The following is a 23,824-nucleotide window of genomic DNA, read 5'->3' on the forward strand; positions in this document are numbered from 1 at the left end:
CATTTTTAAAAGATACTAACAAGAAAGCTATTGAATTATTTGATAATCCAACTGTAAAGAGGAATAAATAAACACATTGAAAAAACAGTTTTAAATTTCTTCCTAATGCTACATAAAATTCCAGCATTGATAGAGCTTACATGAAACTCTAAAACAGTGCCTAAGAGCACTGAAAATAAACTACTAATTAATTCAAACTTTATTTAAGATCTGACAATGCATAGGAAACTTGAAACACCTGAAATCTTATACCGGATGTGTGATAGGAGCTTATTTTTTTTTTTCCTACAGCATTCCTAAACATTTGACAGCAATTTGACAACATTCCTAGACATTTACCAATTATTCCTCAGAAAGACAAAAATGAGTTATGAAGCTAATTTGATAAAAATCAAATTTAAAAAATATCAAATTTTGGGGGATCCCTGGGTGGCACAGCGGTTTGGCGCCTGCCTTTGGCCCAGGGCGCGATCCTGGAGACCCAGGATCAAATCCCATGTCCGGCTCCTGGTGCATGGAGCCTGCTTCTCCCTCTGCCTATGTCTCTGCCTCTCTCTCTCTCTGTGTGTGACTATCATAAATAAATAAATTAATTAATTAAAAATAAAATAAAATAAAAATAGTATATAAAAATATCAAATTTTGAATAAAAGGATATTGTTTTATTTTGTTTTTTTATAGAAACTATCAGCAAATATTCATCTTATCAGGAGATTATCAAAAAGTATGCACCCAAAAATAAATGCAGAAGATAAGAAAAGAGTACTTCAGAAATGTTTCAGGTATGAATGTTAGTTCTCTTAATTCCTTCATAGCAATGGACAGCGTACATAATCTTTCTGAGTCTCAGTTTGAAAAAGACAGGATTTGTTTTCATCAGAATTCAATGGTTTTAAATGCCACATCTGGGTTGTTTTTTGACTATCACATAAAATAATATGTATAAAATACAGAGCCCGATGGCTCTGGAGGAGCAGTGATGCTCTAAGTGATAGTACCTACACATATTAAGAGTCAGACACTCAATCTTACGTCCAATGCCACTTTTCATTTCATCTATTGTTAAACAGTGCCTCCACCTGTGAGTCTTTTTGAGGCTGATAGCTGTGGAGTTCAAAACCGTGCTCACAGTTTAGTGATTGGAGGTATGTAGGCCCATGCTGATTCCCACCTTTCAGAATGTTCATTTGTGGGGAGCAGTTCAGGAAGATGCCCATTCTTTCCTGTGCTACTCGATGTGTAAGTCAAGTTCAAGACTGAATTGTTATAAAAAGTTGATAGGCCCCTAAGTCACATTTCACAACTGAGGCACAATAGTTCATTGCTAACAACTGAGGAGAAATAGTTAATTGCCTGCACAAGAACCAATGCAATGAGGTGATAGACTTTTATTTTTCTTTCATGATATAGATGGAGAATATTTCCATGTGCAAAAAAACAAAAAACAAAAACAAAAACAAAAAACAAAAACAAAAAAACAAAAAACAAAACAAAACAAAAACAAAAACAAAAAAAACCACCTTGGCTTTCCAAGTTTTTTTTTTTTTTTTTTTTTGGCTATATCCATATTGAGGATAATTATTAGATTACTTGCTGAATGTTTGAACTCTGGGAGATAAGGAGAAGTCAGGAGACCTTTTCCTATGAAAGGATTCCAAAGCTTAGGACTGCCTATGGACAGCAGCAATTTCCACTTGCCCACTGATGTGTATGTGTGTGTGTGTGTGTGTGTGTTTGTGCGCGTGCACATGCATGCATACACCTGTTCAGATGTAGATGGAAAAAACCTTGGATTTTAACTGATTTTATAGATTCTGAGTAAAAGACTTTGCTGAACAGAGCCCAGCTGAATGGTTAGTAGCAGCAAAAGAGAACCAGTTAAAGCCAGAAGGACTTTAGAAACTCACAGCATGTTCTGGAAATGGAGGAATTTCCAGGTACCTAAAATGGCATTAAAAATATAATAATAATAAAAATTAAAAAAAATAAATAAATAAAATGGCATTAAATTAGAAAAATAGCTATCACAGAAAATTGGTGTTTAGGGACCTTGCCTCGTAGAAGATGAGATTACAGATTCTGAGGCTAGACTGCTTAGCAAATCTGGCTCCATTAGTCATGTGCTGTGTGAACTTCAGCAAGTTGCTTTAAATTTCTTTGTGTTTTACTATTCTCACTTTAAAATGAAACTACTAAATAGTAGCTACCTTATGAGGATGTTGTGAGGATTCAGTGATTTAATATTTGAAATAAAAAAAAACAGTTTAGAACCGTTACTTATTACACAGTAAACTTTCTGTAAGCACTATTATTATCTCCACAGCAAACTTTGTGGTCTGACAATAGGGAATAAAGTAAAAATAAATACCTCAGAAGATCACAGACGGATAACCTTTGGTATAAGATGTTTCGTTCCCACTCCCATCCCTGGAAATAAAGATGCAACCACCAGTGAAAGAGGAGGTAAGTCCCACACCAAACTAGGTAAAATTTCTGCAATTCACATGGAATGGGGGCTTGAAAAAAATTTAATTATACAAATGCAATCTATTTAATTGACCCTTCAGTTTGTGGACTAAGTTAGTACCCACTGAAAGACTTGTGAGAATTAAAGGATACATATGAACTGCACATCAGGGAGACCTAACTTAGTTTCAGACACCAGAGAATGCTTCACAAAGGAAATTATTATAAGCTCAGTCCTAGAGGATAACTAAAAATTCTCTAGGCAACAATATACATATATATATATATATATATATATATATATATATATATATAAAATATGTACTATATATATAGAGAGAGAGAGACAAAAAACACCCATAAATTCTTGTCTAGATGACAGCAAAAGAATTATAAATCCTAAGGGCTGAACAAAATACAGAGTGTCTTGAGCCTAAGGTATTTTCAGTGAAAATCCTATCATTTCTACTTTCAATATTTATTTAGATAAATCAACTTATTTCCATTTTCACTGCCAGCAAACTGGTTTCTGACCCAGATTTCTAGAATAGCCATAACGGATCCTCATACCTGAAGAACTACTCTAATCCAACCCTGTTCCCAAATTACAGCCAGCAAGGACTTTCAGAAATAAATATCTAATATTTTTCTTTTTAAAAGCCCTCAACAGCTCCCAGTGTATTTAGGATGAATTTCAGAAGTTCTGATATGACATAAGTAGTCCTTGAAATGCTGATTTCTAACTCCCAGCTTCCTTGTCTATCTCTGCTCAAGCTACAATAGAATGCTCCCCCATTAAAACTTATTCTCAATGAAGGCAAGGACAGTAGCATGAATCTTGGGATTCATGCTCATGCACTATATCACTAATGACCAGCAAATTGCTCGTATAATGACGTAGTGGGTATGTTTTTTTCTATATGAGCAAGTAGTTCATGTCCTTATATTGTTGCAATGTACCTCCCCATTAAAACCCTAGGAACAGATGGTCTGTCATATTTTAAAGACATTGCTAGATATTTTATCTAAATAAATGTAAATAAAAACATTCCCTTAGTTTGTCATATGCAAAATAAAAATATAATAAACCTAACTACTGGGACACCTGGGTGGCTCAGCTGTTTAGCGTCTGCCTTCAGCTCAGGTCGTGATCCTGGGATCTGGAATTGAGTCCCACATCGGGATCCCTGTGTGGAGTCTGCTTCTCCCTTTGCCTCTCTCTGCCTTTCTGTGTGTGTGTGTGTGTGTGTGTGTTGTCTCATGAATAAATAAATAAATCTTAAAAAAAAAAAAAAAAAAAAAAAAAACCTAACTACTTATCCTTGCTCTGAATGGCAGGATGAAGAGGAAAAGGACTTAACTGCCCATGTGTGGTAGTTTTTACACTTGATCTACGTTAAGTTGGAGTGACAATAGAGTTTATTGTAACTTGTTTTCCATTATTTCTTAAGAAGTGTTTGTAGCTAATTATTTGCATAATATTTGATTTCTAATATCAGTAAGATATTATCAATCTGAAAAAAATATGATTTTTACTATAGATGACAATAATGTAAAATATTTATTTATTTAGCTATTTACCATCAAATAGTCAGTATGTGTCATAAACTTGTAGTATATTAAAAGGTTACAAAACAGAGACCCATCCTCTACAGTCTTATTTGGTATGTTGTGATCATTTTAAAAAATATTGAAAACAGATGCACTCTTCTTTAACTGCAGCTTTTTAACGTACTAGTTATGTACTAAAGATGACTTCTTTGATCTCATAATTCTGAACAATAAAATGTAGGATTTAGGTATTTTATCCAGATTATTTATAAAGTACATATGAAAATTTAAGACCATCTTTAGTGAAAAGAATGATAGAAATGTGATAGCTAAGGGACATCAATACAGGGAAAAATGAAACTATGTATTAAAATATTTTTGTCTGATTATTTTCCCCTTCTTGTGATTTTATACTCTACCCAGGCTTTGCAGTTTCATCCCTTTGGGATTCTGTACAAACGGAAAGCTTAAATTGCCTGAAGAAAGAATTTCTTCAAATGGTGAGTAACAGTCACAGGTCTAATAAGAGACGGTTTCCCCTAGACTTCCCAGTGACTTGGACATACATTGAATAATTCAGGAACCTGGGAAGGAAAGAGATCTTAGGATCGCAAGAAAACCAGGGACTTAGATGTAGCAAGGGATCCAAGGTAAATGGCATTATGCTAGAGTTGCCATACTTAGTAAATAAAATACAGGACACCCAATTAGGTTTGAATTCCAAATAAACAATGTAATAGGATGTCCCAGGCCATATTGGCATATTGTTTACTAAAGCATTTATTTGTTGTTTAGTAAAATCCAAATGTACCTGCATGCCTTATATTTTATCGTGGAATCTAATCATGTTTCACCTTTCAGATCCTGGGCTACTGAGAGATCTTTCAACAAATATTTACATATTCTAAGTTTTCTAATAACAATAATGAAAACTTAGAGAATACTATCAGCCCTCTATGCATTTTTAAGAATTCATATATACATTATATCCTTTAATCCTCACAAGAATCCTGTCAATAAATACTGTTATTATCCCCTATTCCGTAAGAGAAAAATATATGGAGAAGAAAAGCTAAGAAACTCGCCAAAGATCATGGTGCAACCAGTACTGTAAGGTGTCAAAGTACATTTGAATAAGGAGAGATTCAGGAAATAGCCAAGCAATCTGGATACAGGATTGGAAGAATGGCCAATGTAGACTACTGAGTGATGACAATAGGGACCTTACCAAAGGCTGAGAGATTTCAGTGACTCTGATATCAACACATAGCTGGAGAACTTATCTACACATGCTCAAAATTCTCTATCATGGACTGCTTATACAGTATTGGAGAATGTAATTCCTGAAGTCATCATCCCAACATTTGCAGAAATTATATCATATGTTAGGGAATGGCATTGAAAAGATGTGACTGTCGGGTTGACATGTGAGATGAATGGAGACACGGCAAGGTTCTTCAACCCCTCCCCTATCCTGGGACCATGGGTTCTGCTTGCCTTTCCTGTCTCAGATGCAGCTCCAAAAACATAGCCTTGAGATAGTAATGTGGTGTTGATAGTTTATGCGACTAAACTCATTTAAATTCTTTATATAAACTTTTAAGTTTTGGAGGGTGGGTGCAAGGATCTGTTTGTCTTACTGCCACCCAAAACATGTTCCCTTCGCCTATTAAAAATGTTACCTACCGGGTCACATGCATCTTGATATTTATAGCAACATTATCTATAATAGCCAAATTGTGGAAACAGCCTAAGTATCCATTGACTGATGAATGGATAAAGAAGAGGTGGTAAATATGTACAATGGAATATTACTCAGCCATCAAAGAGAATGGAATCTTGCCATTTGCAACTTCATGGATGGAGCTAGAGCATATTATGCTAAGTGAAATAAGCCAGAGAAGACAAATACCAATACGGTTTCACTCATACATGGAATTTAAGATGTAAAAGATATAAACATATGGGAAGGGAAAAGAAAAGAGAGAGGAAACAAACCAAAAGAGAGAGAAAGGGGGAGATTGAGAGGGTTGATGGGGCATGGGCTAAATGGATGATCGGTATGAGGGAGGGCACTTGTAGTGATGAGCACTGGGTGTTGTATGTAAGTGATGAATCACTAAATTCTACTGAAACCAGTATTAAGCTGTCTGTTAACCAACTAGGATTTTTTTAAAAAATTGGAAAAATAAATACATAAAGTAAGAATAAGACACACTACCACCCTCAGGAATATGCAGACCAAATGTCTATAATATTAATAAAGCCCAGAAACTTACTGTTGGTGGTTAACAAGTTCAAGGTACAATTTAAACACCCTTTGAGAAAGAGGCATAAAAAATGAAAGCCACACAATAGGCAGATTTTAATATTTAATTGGAAATAACGGGGTTCTAGACATGGAATACTCATAGCATTTATTTATTTATTTATTTATTTATTTATTTATTTATGGAATACCAATAATTTTTAATGAATGATTTGGGAATTATCTCAAAGGAAAGTGTCATGCTAGCACAAATTGTGCACACCAAAATAGCATTTACTTAAAGAAATGATCATTGAATGAAAATAGAATATAAAAAATTATATAAGAACAATCTGAGATACAAGACTATGAAAAGAGGGGCACCTAGGTGGTTCAGTGATGGAGCATCTGCCTTTGATAAGGTCTTGATCCCAGGGTCCTGGATTCAAGGTCTGCATCAGGCTCCTAACAGGGAGCCTGCTTCTCCCTCTTCCTATGTCTCTGCCTCTCTGTGCGTGTTTCTCATGAATGAATAAATTAAATCTTTAACGAAGGACTATAAAAAGATAATATTATGTGCATAAAATGTAAAAAATAAGAACTGGCAGCTATTCAAAAATAAAATTTGAAGATGAGTATTAATGCATAAATTGTAAGGCAATCTCAATGTTGCTCCCATGATTCAGGTTATAGAATAATTTAAAATGGGCTAAATGGGTGATGGGGATTAAGGAGGCACTTGTGATGAGTACCGGGTATTACATGTAAATGATAATGCACTAAATTCTACTCCTGACACCAATATTACACTGTATGTTAAACAACAAGAATTTAAGTAAAAATTGGGAAAAATAAAAAAATAAAAAGAAAGAAAGAAAAAAAGATGACATCGAGACCTTTAATATACTTGAAAAAATGCCTTCTTTAGGAAAACAAGATAGATGCAATAACCTGAACACTGATTAAGTAAAAAAAATATTATATTGGTGGATACATTTTATTAGCTGAATATTGTAAAATATGGTGAAGTACCAAAAATAGTATCTTTGCCTTCAATGTCTTATAACTAAATTTAAATACAAATTATGAAGGAGAAGCACTTTAAAATTAAGTTATTAATGGTGTTTTCAGTTTTATATACTACGTCACTTATTTCTTACTCTTTTCTTTCTGATGTTTTAATTCTGGTCAGAAGTTATTCAGAGGTAAATTTCAATTGAGATTAGTACTAAGCAAATTCCTTAAAGGACTAATAAGTTAATTTTATTTTGATATCTAACATTCTTATTATAAAATTACCAAGAGTATTCATAACTACTAAACTTAAGTTATTGCTTGAATTCATTATACATTTTGAAAAATCCTTTCAAGTTGTGCCAAGTAGTCTATATTATGAAGCAGCCATATGTTCTTTCTTTGGATTTTTTTTCTTCAAATAATATTAAAATATACAAAGTTTTTAATATGAGTTTTACTTTCAATATATTAGAGATCAAATCCATTTTCTTTTACCTAACCTTCAAAATTACCTAATGCACACAATTCATTTTGTTATAACTTGTTTCTATTTATTCAAAAATAATATGAGGAGTAAAGTGAATCTAACCATTTTTAAAAAATATTTTATTTATTTATTCATGACAGGCAGAGAGAAAGAGAGGCAGAGACACAGGCAGAGGGAGAAGCAGACTCCATGCAGGGAGCCCAATGCGGGATGTGATCCCAGGACTCCGGGATCACACTCTGAGCCAAAGGCAGATGCTCAACTACTGAGCCACCCAGTCATCCCCTAACCACTGTTTTTAATAATTACAAAAATCTAAGCAAACGCTCTTTTTTCAAGCTATGACTTAAAATACAAAAATGCATCACCATTTTTTCTACCCATATGATGTTTGGGCTGTGATTATTTTAATGAGAACTGTCTATATTACCTCATATTCAGTTTAAACCTTTATCACCAAATAGAAATCAAAAGATAGTTGAGAGAGAGGATGCATATGGCTATAAATGCATACATACATACATACATAGAAGAACCTTGTTAGTTTGAATACTTTTAAGCTAATAAAAATATAAAATATTAAAACCTGTTTGATTTATTTATTGATTGATTTTTAAGATTTTATTTATTTATTCATGAAAGACACACAGAAAGAGAGGCAGAGGCATACGCAGAAAGACAAATATACTCCCTGAGGAGAGCCCAATGTGGGACTTGATCCCAGGACCCTAGGATCACAACCTGAGCCAAAGGCAGATGCTCAATCGCTGAGCCACCCAGGTGTCCCTAAAACCTGTGGGGTTTAAATATATATCTACAATAGGAATTGACCAAGAAGATTTTCTTTTTTAAGAAAAGAGGTTTAAATGTGGAGAATTAAAGAAATGAGTAGCTGCAATGTAACAACAGAGATGGTTATATAGTAGATTCATGATATTAAGATTCATCCTTCAGATTCATATTCAATTTAAAGCATTTTAATTTAGTTGTTATGGTTTTAAAAATATGGTGCAGAAACTTAGAAATATAACTTGGATTTTAATGAAGCCTCTGAATTAGAATATCCTTTGCCAAATGCCACCATTTTTTGTTACTGTAACTTTTCACTAAAATATTAATAAAGGTAGGCAAAATATGTCAACCCAGAAAAGTCTTTAAAACTAAAAGTCATGATACAAATATGACCAGGACCCAAGAAGAATATTTTAGATTATTCAGTTATAGTCTTCATAGTCTAAAATAAATGAACAAAAGGATTCATATGTAGTTTGCTTATGGTTTGATGACTTTTTTTCCAGAACTACAATGAAGTGTTAATTCTCTCACTCTCAGCTTCATGGAATCAAAAATGTCATATTTCTAATCTGTGGACACAGTTTCATATTAGACTGAATTACTGTAAATTTTACATCACACTCTTCCCATACCCAGTCAATATTACTATTTTTATATCTATTCAGAATTCACATAAAGAGTAAAGTGTGGAGAAATCATCTTTTTAAATGAAATTATATAAAGTTTTGAGACAAACAGTGCTGAACCCACAGAGCAATGTATTCTATAGTTACAGATTTATAAAATTGGAGCATGAGTTTAAAGAATGAGTTTAATGAATTTTTGTCAGGTATGGAAAATTATCTAGGAATTATTCTCTACAACTTTCTTTTCAGCTGTAAATGAGAAAAACACATTTAAATAGTAGTAAAATCTAAGCATGAAAAATACCTGGAGAATTGAAAACACGATAATACATTTAACATACATATATTTAGAATCCAGGCCAAGTAACATAACATCACCCCAGAGATGTCCCCAGTATATTGTTTCCATCACTTCAGTTTCTTGGAGTATCTTAGTCTTTGCTCTTTCATAATATATTTAGAATCATCTTATCTCTCTACCAAATATTCTGATTTTGTTTGAAATTGTATTGATCTACAGATCAATTTGATAAATACCAATATAATGATGATATTAGTTTTCATAGAAATTACTTTCTATTTATTTATATTTACTTAAGACTTTTTTAATGACTTGTAATAAGGTAGGGGATATATGTATATATGATATAGGTCTTATATCTCTTTCTTAATTTTTTTCTATATTGCATAGATTTTATAGATACTTAAAAATCTAAGCATTTTATTTGTTGCTGAATATACTGTGCATGTGTATACATATGTATCATTAAATTACTATACACTAAAATAGGATTTTAGTAATTGATACTACCAAATTATCAAAGTTATAGGACATAAGAATTATAACCTATATACTTGCAACTTCAATTAAAGATGATGGTGATATCTAACAAATAACAAATATACATACCCTTTAGTGACTATAAATCTGGAGTTCATTCAATTTATTGTAATTTTCTTTTAGCATATAAAATGATAATTCACTGAGAGGAATTCAGTGACAGAAATGGGGTGAGAAGAAAACTTTTTATTGTATTTTTCTGTACTTTCCAATTTTTGAACATGTGACTATCCTCCCTATTCAAAACATATGATACATTTTTCATTAATCTTTTATTTAAAATTATAAAGAGGGACCCCTGGATGGCTCAGTGGTTAAGTGTCTACTTTTGGGTCAGATGGTGATCTCGGGGTCCTGGGATTTAGTCCTGCATCAGACTCCCTGCAGAGAGCCTGCTTCTGCCTCTGCCTCTCTCTGTGTTCTCAGGAATCAATAAATAAAATATTTTTAAAAATTGTAGAAAATTGTAGAAAAAATGCAGATGAGAAGATGATGAGTTGAAATTTTTAAAAAGAACATAATTATATAACACATTTAGGTCAAGAAAAGATAAATAATTACAGAAGAACTGAACTCTTACTAGAGCAACATGGAACAGAATTGTTAGTGTAAAATATTGGAGCAGGGATACAAAAGGCACAGTGTTGTACTGCTTCAAAAATCTGAAAAATAAAGGCAAAGAAGTGGAGAAGATGAAATGGAACAACAACAGTTGAGGGTATAAGCTAGAAATGTAAATTACAGTTTGTGAATGTTCACAGTTATGATAAATTACTATATAGAATTGTTCCTATTATGGTGAAGTTGGCAATGAGGATACAAAGCTGAAGATGAAACCCCTTTATTTATCCTTTATATATTAGAAAGCCATCAATGAGTCACTAAGAATCACATAAAAAGAACTTTGTCAGTGTAGCTATCACAATCTGTCTTCCATTTACTCCCCATGCCATTGCCTCCATCTCTATGTGTATAGGACACTGCAATATGAGGCAGTGAAAGGGTGTATTTGGAATTGTGTCATTGGCCTAGTTCGGGACATTTTGGTTTCTATGAAGGGAGCTTACTTTCCAGATACAACTTCCAGTCAAGTGAGGCTGACTATTCTGCAAAAGAATCACTTAAAGAGATGAAAGCTGACTGGAAGAATGAAAGGCTGACAATTTATTTCACAATTGGAAATCTACTTACCAATGACATTGACTAGCTGTTCTATATATATCTAAAAGGTTGTAAAGACAATTGAAGAGAGATGGAAAAATAAAGAGAAAGACTAGCATTAGAATATTCTGCTTTTTTTTTTTTTTTTTTTTTCCACAGCAGAGATCTATCATTTCCTCTTGGATCTAAAGATACTGCAGAAGAGAGCCTAACTGAATGTTCTATGGTTACCCAATTCAAGAGGACGGTTTGCTTGGTAAAAGGAAGAATAGGCAGTGGAATTAGACGTGGGTTTTCTTTTCCAGAAACTTATAATTAAATCTCTCTCTTACATCACATGAAAGAGGTAGAATTTAAATGCCTACTGCTCAGAGGACATTAATTGGAAATCAGGGTTGGCTAGAGATGCAAGAATAACAATCAAGGACATAAGAAAAACCATGAAGTGGAAATGAAATAGAATTTGCTCTTATGCTTAAGATCTTACGAAAGAAGGAAAAGAAGTATTCATAAAGCAGCCCTTACATACCTCCATCACACACTCAAAGAAATTGGACTACCAGAATGATTGAAAGAGTAGATACAATACTCTTTTGTAATTCCAAGATCCCAGGACTATATGTATACCTGGGGTTTGGGAGGAGGAGAAGAAAGTGATTAATTTTGAATAGCACATAAATTTAGCATTTTAACATGAATGGATATTTTGCCACTAAATGTAATCAAGAAATATGCCATCTGCCAAAAATTGTTCTAGGGGTCAGCAATTAACATTCTGGAGAGCATGCTTACAAGCAGTCATTGGAGAAATATAAAACTGCTTCAAGTTTATTCAAGTTAAATAAATAAATTAGTTACCCAAGGAAGTAGTAGGAACAATTGGAGCAGAAATGGCAATACAACTATGCCCGAAGAGAATAATTCAGACCTGAAAAAAATAAATCACAAGTTCACATTCTTGAAGGGTCAGGGATCTCTTAAAAACCATTGTGTTGTACTTGAGGCAGGCTTTTGGGTTGTGAAAGCCTACAGATATGGACATGAAAGCACATAAGGGAAACTTTAGGGGAGATGTAAGAATATTTAAAGAATGTAGATAAAACACAGGAAATATCTGAGGAACTTGGCCTGGAAGAGCTATAGCCATTTTGCTTTCCATAAGGAAAGAAAGTCTGAGAATGAGGCTAAAAATAAGAAAATAAAGCAAAGGGTCTGAGAAACAAAATAAAACAAAGTAAAATAAAAAAAAAATATTCCTAAAGCCAATGGTATTTCAAAAACATTCCTAAAGCAGAGACCTTGAAAAAGGAACAAACAAACAAAACAAAAAAACAACAAACAGAAAACGTTTTAAAAGCCACTGGTATACTGGTCTGGAAGGACAAAAACACACACACAAAGAAACAAAACACAACTACCCTGATTTGTGGCTTTTGCCATTGTCCAAAGTGTAAATATTCTCTTTATTGCTAATTTCAAGATACCTTCTTGATGTTCCTTAATATAGAGCTGGAAAGAGATACTAATAAATGGCTCTCGGTATCTAATAGGAACTCGTTCCAAGCCATCATTACCTTCAACTCACCTTGCTTCTAGAGTTTTTCAACTGAATGGAAGAGTATATTCCCATATTCCCAGTATAATTTAAAAATGATGGCCATATGATATATCATTCAAAAATGGGAAAGTTTTATGAATAAAAGTATTGCTACTATTCATTTTGTCTAGACACAGGCTTAAATTTGGACTTTCCCAGCAAACTACATATGCTCACTCTATAGGAACCATTTTGTATTATGTGATATGATACAAATTGTGTAAAAATATTACCATTAATATTTAGATTTAAGTAATCCGAATGTGACTGTATTTCTCCTGGTACATCTACATTTACAATGCAGCAAAGATAGGAGCCAAGGACTTAAGTATGAAGCTTTTATTTCACAGTTATATAAAAAGGTCTTATGCATCACTATTCTCATCCAATAAAACATTTGCCAAAGCAAGGCCATTAACTGGTAGCCCTGTAGATCACTTGTCAAATATAAACATAATCTGTATGGTCAACAACGTGTTAATAAGTTAAATATTAAACATATTTATTCCTGAATCTTTTTTTTTATATAAAGAAATACATGTTTTTATTTTTATTTTTTTTATTTATGATAGTCACAGAGAGAGAGAGAGAGGCAGAGACATAGGCAGAGGGAGAGGCAGGCTCCATGCACTGGGAGCCCGACGTGGGATTCGATCCTGGGTCTCCAAGATCACGCCCTGGGCTAAAGGCAGGTGCCAAACCGCTGCGCCACCCAGGGATCCCTATTCCTGAATCTTGATTCAACATTTGTACTATGGGAATTTCAGAAGATTTAATACTACTGTTTGTTATGTTTACTGATTTTCTCTACTGTAGATTTGTTATCTTGTATGCTTTATAATTTCAGATTATGAGCTAATCTTAAAGGTGGGAAATCAGACTCTCCAGAGCCAGTTAGCTTTGCTACTGTCTGCATTCCAGCTTCTCACTGACCTAGGACACATACTGTGGTAGTTTTTTGACTGGAAAGTTGATGACTCTATGGGTTATATAAATGTGAATCACAATTTCTAGGTTTATAGTTAGAATTTCTAAGGACTCATTGCAAGATCAGACTAGCATACCCCTGTAGCATAAATATATACACTTCTTTTCTAGTTTTATGTCTCTAGAGAGTAACTTAATTGAAGCCTCAGTTATTCATTAAAAATATCTTGATATTGGGCAACCCGGGTGGCTCAGTGATTTAGCGCTGCCTTCAGCCCAGGGCTTGATCCTGAAGTCCCAGGATTGAGTCCCACATCGGGCTCCCTGCATGGAGCCTGCTTCTCCCTCTGCCTGTGTCTCTGCCTCTCTCTCTGCATCTCTCTGTGTCTCTCATGAATAAATAAATAAAATCTTAAAAAAATCTTGATATTTAGTAACTTAAGACATTCAGGATATTTTTTTTAAAAAAAACCCAAACCAGGAACTGAAACTGATATTTAAACTAATATAAAAAAAAAAAAAAACCCTAATATCAATTAGCTCTTATCTTGGTAAGACCTAAAAGTGGAGAGAGAAAACTAGAGGATCCCTGGGTGGCTCAGTGGTTTAACACCTGCCTTCAGCCCAGGGTGTGATCCTGGAGTCCTGGGATCAAGTCCTACATCAGGCTCTCTGCAGGGAGCCTGCTTCTTCCTCTGCCTGTGTCTCTGCCTCTCTCTCTCTCTGTGTCCCTTATAAATTAATAAATGAAATATTTTTTTTAAAAAGTGAGAAAACTAAAGAGATCTCACATCCATTATTGAATCAATTTATGTAATCAGGTGACCATCATGCATAAGAAATTAAACATAGGGGTTATTATGATTAACCTCAATCAATCTAGACATTCTTTTATAATTGAGAGAAACCTACAAATGGGTATGAGGGTATATAACACAATATCTACTTTATGCAGTCTGAGGATTTTGGTTTTTGTTGTTTTATTTTTATTTATTTTTGTTGTTGTTTTATAATACAGAAATAAACACATAACAAGAAAGCAAATGTGAACATGTGATCTACCAAAAGGAGAAAATGAAAAGGTTCTTAATGCCATGGCCAAAATCAGAAGAGGAAAATATATTATGTACTCTGTTCTCAAATCATTCTACAAAGCAATATACCAAATAATATACTCAGACAGGGACCCCCTGGGTGGCTCAGTGGTTTAGGCCTGCCTTGGGCCCAGGACGTGATCCTGGAGACCCGGGATCGAGTCCCACATTGGGCTCCTTGCATGGAGCCTACTTCTCCTTCTGCCTGTATCTCTGCTTCTCTCTCTCTCTACCTGTATCTCTGCTTCTCTCTCTCTGTGTCTCTCATGATTAAATAAATAAAATATTTAAAAAATATATACTCAGACATATAATGATTTATGTATGAATGCATGGAGAGTTATAATATATCCAAACACTCAGAAAGAAGAGCAGCTAAGTATTCATTCTTGGGAAAATATCTCAAATGCAGACTACAGAACAGTGATTGATTAATTTTGTTTTTTACGTTTTTATTTATTTATTCATGAGACATACAGTGTGAGAAAGAGAGAGTCAGAAACATAGGTCTGGGGAAAAGCAGGCTCCACACAGGGAGCCCGATGTAGGACTCTATACCTGGACTCCAAGATCACGCCCTGAGCCGAAGGCAGATGCTCAACCGCTGAGCCACCCAGGCATCCCCAGTGATTGATTATAATGATATGTTAAGATACAGAATAATCACAACATCAGAGAATGCATGCAGGTCACTGCAAACATCTATAAAAAAGACATACAAGTTGCAACAACAACAATAAAGTGGCCTAAAAAAATAAGCAATGCTTCTGATGAAGCTGACCCTAGAAAAAAATCATGGTAAACTCCGTGGTGGCTCTTACGGTCAACTCAGAAAAAACACAAGCCACTTTGGCTCATGTATCCTTTTTCTTTTTAATTAAAAAAAATGTTTATTTATGTGAGAGAAAGAGTGCAAGCATGAGTGGGAGAGGGGCAGCGGGAGAGGGAAAGTGAATATTTTAAGCAGACACCCAACTGAACATGGAGCCAGGGCACAGGGCTTGATCTCACCACCCTTAGATCATGATCTGAACCAAAATCAAGGGTTGGATGCTTAACCTACTGAGCCACTAGGCACCCTTGGCTCATATTTCATTATTCTCTCCCAGAGAAGAACAACAAATATTTGAATAATCATAAATATCGCATCAACCAAATCCTTATGTAATAAATGTAATATAAGGAGTATTTTGACTTTTATATAATTACTATCCCATGGAAAAATAAGACTGTTGTGGAAGGCAGCATTTTAAGATAGCCCTAAAATTCCTGCCCCCTGTATGAGTTCCATATTATTCCCAATCTTGCATATATGAATAGCTTTTATAAGTATGATGGAATATGGGTCCTGTAATTCTGGTATTTCCCATACAAAATTTTTTTTTCAGATGTATTTAAGGTCTCTAATTGGTTCAAAAGGAGAATTCTTGGATAGACTTGACCTAATCAAGTGACTCCTTAGGAGATACCGAAGAGATTTGAAAAGGGAGAAATTATGCTGTTGACCTTGAAGTAGCAAGCTGTTATGCTATGCAGAGGGCCACTAATCAAGGATGGGGGCAGGCTGTGGATGCTGATAATAGCTCTTGGTTGATAGCCAGAAAGAGAGTGGAGATCTCAATCCTACAGCCACGAGAAACCTAATACTGACAACAACCAGTGAACTTGGAAGAGGATTCTGAGCCTCAGATGAGATTGCAGCCTGGCTAACACCTTGACTGTGTCCTTGTGAAGCCCTGAGCAGCGAACCCAGCTAATACATATAGATCCAATCTCATGATCCACAGAAACTATGATAAAATAAATGGGGTTTGCTTTAAGTCCCTAAGTTTGTCACACTTGTTGCACAGAAATAAAATACTAATATAATTACTTTAAAGACCTACATAATGTTAATAATTCTAGCAGTAGTAATAACCATATTGCTTATGACAACAATTATGTCTATTTATGTTCAGAGAAAATAAGACAAAGCACAAAAGGGAGACAGGATACTGTTACTGAACTTCTATCAGTTTATGCAAAATACAATATTTGATTAACAACAATAAATAATATGTACTGATTTATTTTCCTTAGTAAAATAAAGAATACCTATGAGTTAAAGGAATAATAAATAACCTATGACTTTATTTTACTAACACCTTCAGTAGATTTTTCACATTTTATTTTATTCTTGTTTTTAATTAAGGTTGTGATTTTTTAGAATTCATTTTGCACTTATTAAATAATACTTGAACTCCTTTGTTTTTTTACAGTGTTAGGATGAAATAAAAAATGGGCAGACTAAAATTAACTACACAGCTCTTTATTTATAATGTATTTTCATTTATATGTAATAGCAATAGTAAATACCAATAGTTTTATTACATATACACAAGGGACTTTCAGCTTCAAATTAATAAAGAAATAGCTGAAATGAGCATCCTCTACTCTGACAAGAGAGAAAAAAACTGTAAAATTATAACTTCCTTACTCCATCAATGCATTGAGGTCATGTGTCAATCAGTCAGTCAGCCTGAAATCTAAGAAAACACAAGTACTTGGAATGAGAGACAGAAAATAAGACAAAGCACAAAAGGAAGGCAGGCTGCTATATAAGTAGGTAATTGAAATGCTGCTAAATTCTTTGGACAAATTTCTAAGGGCTGGATGTATGTTAAAATGAAAGTTTATAATCCCAGGGAGCCACAGACATAAGAGAGTCTATATCTACTTATAGGCTTATTTTCACAGTCTTCAAGAGAAAATCCAAGGGTGGGACAAGAGCCAGGAAACTACTTTCATTTATGAATTATATACAAATAAACATGATGCAGTCCTGAAGGAGGGCATAGCACCTGCTATAGGAAAATCACAAAGCTCTATCTCATCTTTTTCTTCCATGAAACTAAAGACTTAAGTAGTGTAGAAGATGGTAAATTGCCACACAGAGAGCAGGGAAAATATCATCATGAAGAGAAAAGAAAGCATCCCTTTACATTCAGGAGGGAACAGAGAATGTTACTGGGTCTAGATGTATAGAGATTTATCATTATTGGGGAAAGGATAGAATCACTGGAAGTCCCTTATCCCTGAGACCTAACGGTTGCTTAAGATTGAGGGCACAAAGGATGACAACAAGCATCCATTCCCGTCACTCTTTACAAAGTTGGCAAGCACAAGTAAAGAGCAAGAAAGTAACATTGGGGAAGGGATAAGAATGAGGACAGAGATTATTTCTAAGGAAGAGACATATAGGAAAGTGTAATTTAATGGGGGGGTGGGGGGCAGATACTGAGAAAAACCCATTGGCAAACCAGTCTTCACCTTGAGCAGGAAATAGTGATCACTTAGAAGTGGTGAAGACAATACACACACAGGAAAGCTGAAACACAATTGGACCCTCACATACTAAAAGCTTAGCAGAAGAAGAGCCATAACAGCTTCCAGGGAAACATTATTTGCCTTTGTCTGAAATGCCCCACACAAAATGTCTGCCTCTGAAACAAAAATTGAAAAACAATAATATGTGCACATTCAAAAGACACAAACACTGTCAAGGGACAAAACATCCACAGAGCAATCCAGGTGTTGGAAGTATCAGAGAGAAAATTTAAAATTACGAAACATGTGACATGTAAAAGATGCTGAATAAAGTGATGGTAATTTTCAAGCAGAGAGATGTAACTTTATTTTTAATATATTTTATTTTATTTTTATTTATGATAGGCACACAGTGAGAGAGAGAGGCAGACATAGGCAGAGGGAGAAGCAGGCTCCACGCACCGGGAGTCCGACGTGGGATTCGATCCCGGGTCTCCAGGATCGCGCCCTGGGCCAAAGGCAGGAGCCAAACCCCTGCGCCACCCAGGGATCCCGAGATGTAACTTTATTAAGCCAACTGAGCCACCCAGTCACATATGGGTGTGAGAGATGGAACATATAAAAATATCAAATTGGAATGTTGAAACGAATGTATGAACAGAGAAGAAAACTTTGATATATTATTTAACAGACTTGAAGCAGCTAAGGAAAGAATTTATGAATTTAAAGACAAAGACAGTATTCTAACCAAAAAATACTGAGAAATAAAAAATTAAACAAACACAAAAAATAGAGCACTGAAGAGTTGTGGGACAAATTCTAATGCTCTAGCAAACTCGTTTTGGAATCCCAGGACAGAAGATGTTCTTAAAAGAAGAGACAGAAAAAAAATATTGAAAAGTTAATTGCTGAGAATTTTACAAGGGGAAGAAAGAAAAGAAGAAAGGAAGGAAGGAAGGAAGGAAGGAAGGAAGGAAGGAAGGAAGGAAGGAAGGAAGGAAGGAAGGAAGGAAGGAAGGAAGGAAGAAGAAGAAGAAGAAAGAAGAAGAAGAAGAAGAAGAAGAAGAAGAAGAAGAAGAAGAGAAAGAAAGAAAGAAAGAAAGAAAGAAAGAAAGAAAGAAAGAAAGAAAGAAAGAAGAAAGAAAAAAAGAAAGAAAGAAATGCAAAAGGTAAAAATGCAAATTCAAAAAGGTAAGAAAACACCAAGCTGAATACCAATAGAAAGCATACAAACACATATGTCTACACACATTATGTAAAAAGTACTTACTATCTGGAATAAAAAAGAATCTTGAAAGAGGCCAAGGAATTATTATAATAAAATTATAATATATAAATAATAATAAATAATATGAATTATAATGATGAAAATTATAACCAAAGTAAAAGAGATGTTCATAAATAACTTCTTACCTAAGCCAACTTAGTTTCTTACAAATACAATGGGTCAAAAGAGAAGGATTTCTAACCCTTTTTTCTTAAATTATATCACCTTGATATGATTTTTTTTTAAGATTTTATTTACTTATTTATTCATGAGACACACAGAGAGAGGTAGAGACACAGGCAGAAGGAGAAGCAGGCTCCATGCAGGGAGCCCGATGCGGGACTAAATCCCAGGACTCCAGGATCCGGACCTGGGCAGAAGGTGGCACTAAACTGCTGAGCCACCAGGGCTGCCCTCGATATGGTTTCAATGGCTGGTTGAAACTGAGTAGCCTCCTCCATACACAATAAATCTGCATACTCAATCTCTGACATGTTTTCTTATAATTAATAAATAATTTTTATTGTGTACTCTCACATATATATGAATCAATTCCACATATTATCACACTAATTCCTGTAAAACAGAAGATGATATTAGTAGCATAATTTCTACTATAGAAATTAAAGACTATAGTTCAGAACAGTACAACAGGTACACAGTGTCAACTCATAAGCGACTAACAAGGGATTTAATTTGCGATTTTTACCTCTAAATCATTCTGCTCCCATTCTGCTCATCTAAACTTCTATGATTTTTTTTTAAGTATTGCTTTTTATTTATATGTGTTGTATTGGGTAAATGCATTATTGTATGCAATCTCAATAAAATTTCATTAGTAAGTCCCTTTAGCAGACTGAACATTATTTCCCACTAAAACTCCTTTACGTCTGTGCAATTAACAACAATAAGAGTGAGCTACAAAAATAATCTCTACAAACATAAGCCTTCGTACATTCATATTGCTTTTGGGTCACTTCTTATATGAATGGTTTGGAAGTAGCTGTCCATGGTCTTGAAGGGGCACTTTAGGTGTGTATCAGGCAACATGAGCTGTAGGGCATAGGAGAGACCTGCAGAAATATAAAAGGGGCCTTAGGAATAGCTTAACTTGTTTTCAGTTTGGTCCTATTCCTTGGTTAAAATGTTGTGGTTCACAGTCTATCTTACAATAACCATTCTAGAATCATCTCACCAGATAGCATCAAGAAGCAGTCTGGTGTCCCTTCTATTATGCCACAGATACTTTACATTAAAAAATGCTCCACTGTTGAGGTTCTTTTTATTATAAGAGAAACTGTATTTTGCAATTTTAATTACAATATTTAGATATTTACCCCAAATAATAAAACATTAAGTATAATTTAAAATGAAATAAAGAAAAAGGAATATATTTAGGAACAATATGAATTGTCAAATGATCCATGTCAGATTTCATAATGCAGTATGAAAATATTTTCCATTTTTAAACATAATTTTCCATTCATTATCTTTGCTATTACAGTGTGACATTAGTCTATTTTTAAAAGTGGGTGGGTTACAAAGCATCTTATTACTTTTTTGTTTGGTTGTTGTTTTTTTTTCTGTTGTTTTGTTTTGTTTTTTGTTTTTTGTTGTTTTTTTAGAAAGGAAGAGGTGGAGTGGGGACGAGGGATATAGGGACAACCTTGATCAGGCTCTATGCCCAGCACAGAGCTGGATAAAGGGCTTAATCTCGTAACCTTGAGACCATGACCTGAGCCAAAATTAAGTCAGACACTTAACCACCTGAGCCACCCAGATGCCCCAAAACATAAATTTTTCTAAGAGCGCCAAATATTGTCAGCACTCTATATAAAATAAGCAATTTATCATTTTAACAAGTGGATAACAATCCTTTGTCCAAATACATAATTTATTAAAAATAGCATATATTTGATAAAATTTTATAGATATGATTAGAAATATTTTCAAACACTTATTTAATGGTCATTCTGTGTGGGTTAACAGTGTTAACGTTTTTATAGATACTACAATCTTTATGAGAATCCGAAACACAGGAATTATACCCGCTTTAAAGATGAAGAAACATAAGAATACATGAGACCTGTAAACTTTTCCAAGTCATCCAGGATGTAAAAGATTATTTATGACTCCAAAACCTTTAAAAATGTTTATATATTTGAAAGATATCTGGGGGCATAGAAATTAACACAATAAATATAAAGTAGTAAAATGTAAATGGATGTATTTTATAATAGATCTGTATATATGTATGGTTAGGACAGCAATAGCGTATGTTGTAGATTCAAAAACATATTTTCTTTTATTCCTGACTCATCTCATGCTAAATATATCTTAATGTGATGGGCTTGTGGATGATTTTCCTTATGCTTTTGCATGCCCTGAGAGCATTTTGTAGAGACTCTGCAATAAGCATATAGTACTACGTGTAAGCATTAAAATAAGCTTGCTTAAAGTGAGATCACATGCACGTGATTCAATTGTCTTTATAATTCATTATAATTGTCAGTATTGGATTATTATTAACTTCAGAATCACTTGTTTAGCCTTTGAATTGAAAAAAAAAAAAAAAAAGAAAGAAAACCCTTAAGCATAGCGCTGCTCTGCATTCAATTAGGTGAAATCTGGTTAGAAAATCATGAGACCATATGGGACCAAATAGCCGAATTTCAGTGAATTATTTTCATTAACTTCAGACTGCAACTATGACATTGACTATGCTATGAAATTTCATTGCAAACATGCATAGAAGAGACCTTAGTTCCTGAAAATTCAAAAACACTACTGGAAGGCATACTCAAAGCTCCAGCCTTAGCTATAATGACTTAGTAATATCAAATCAATGAAAGAACCAAAAAACTAATTTAGCTAAATTACAAATTTTGTTATAAAATATTTTCATAATCTTGTTCGTAAAGAATCTTCAGATTTTGAAGGGATACTACAATTTATATTTATTATTATTATTATTATTATTATTATTATTTACTCTAGGTGAATGCCAATGAAATGCAAAATACTTTCAAAATATTATTCTGCATCAGTTTTTGCTCAATGTAGGTATAAGCTCAACTACAGTAACATGAAATAAGTTGCTGGTAAATAACTTTTGCCTTATTTTCGGTAGATACCTTATTCCAAACTGTCCATCATCACTTCCTTAGGGATCTGTGTTCGCCTTACTTCTTGTCTCAAACGTAGTAGAAGCAGCCAATTAAAGATCAAGCTATTATGCCACATGTTCTATAATTTCAGTCTTATATGGAGAAACAAAGGCAAAGGGACCCAAAGGAGTTAGAATTTATCAATTGAATGAGAGTCTTCTACTTAAGATTCCCAAGAGGTACCCAGACTCCTGTTTTCCCAAAGATTGCTTGTTTTTCTCTTCTGTTGATTTCTGAGTTAAATGCAGCATCCTTTTTCTTACCAGGTTAGTCAGAGTTAGTTTCTATTGCTTGCAAACATATGATCTGAACTAATTCTTATTCCAACACACACACACACACACACACACACACACTTTGTGTAGGACATTTTTTCCTGGGATATCTAAAAAGTGAAATTATTAAAAAGTACTAGTTAAAAATCACAATATATGATTTAGACTTAGAACAATCATGTTGCCATGTGATCTGGTCAAAATTTGAGTTGGACATTTAGTAGAAAGTCCATCAAAATGTAGGCCACAACAAACTGTCCAGGAGAAAAGATTGTGCTACAGACTGATATCTAAACTCAATTAAAATGTATCTATTGCTATGTTGTTATTCTACACCAGTTACTATTTCTATAAAGTGTTTAGTTTTGAAAAATGCCAATTACATGTTTAAACTTCTTAAAGCAATAAAATCTAGACAAAATGTTTTAGAACAGATCTTCCAAAATATTGATATTTCAGCAATGCAGAGGCTCTCCCTCTGCTCTTATTTCTACTTTGACTACTGGCCTTGAAAAACTACTTGTCTTGCCCACTGGGATACTATTTAAATGTACATCCTTTACTATAATATCTATGTGGTTAATTACATTTTTATTCTTCCAAAAGTGAAAATGTCTTTAATTCTTATAAAAGAGTCAAGATTTTTTTTTAATTTATTTTTTTTATTGGTGTTCAATTTACTAACATACAGAATAACACCCAGTGCCCGTCACCCATTCACTCCCACCCCCCGCCCTCCTCCCCTTCTACCACCCCTAGTTCGTTTCCCAGAGTTAGCAGTCTTTACGTTCTGTCTCCCTTTCTGATATTTCCCACACATTTCTTCTCCCTTCCCTTATTTTCCCTTTCACTATTATTTATATTCCCCAAATGAATGAGAACATATAATGTTTGTCCTTCTCCGACTGACTTACTTCACTCAGCATAATACCCTCCAGTTCCATCCACGTTGAAGCAAATGGTGGGTATTTGTCATTTCTAATAGCTGAGTAATATTCC

Source organism: Canis lupus, chromosome 19 (assembly GCF_011100685.1).
Source record: "Canis lupus familiaris isolate Mischka breed German Shepherd chromosome 19, alternate assembly UU_Cfam_GSD_1.0, whole genome shotgun sequence".
Classification (NCBI taxonomy): Eukaryota; Metazoa; Chordata; class Mammalia; order Carnivora; family Canidae; genus Canis; species Canis lupus.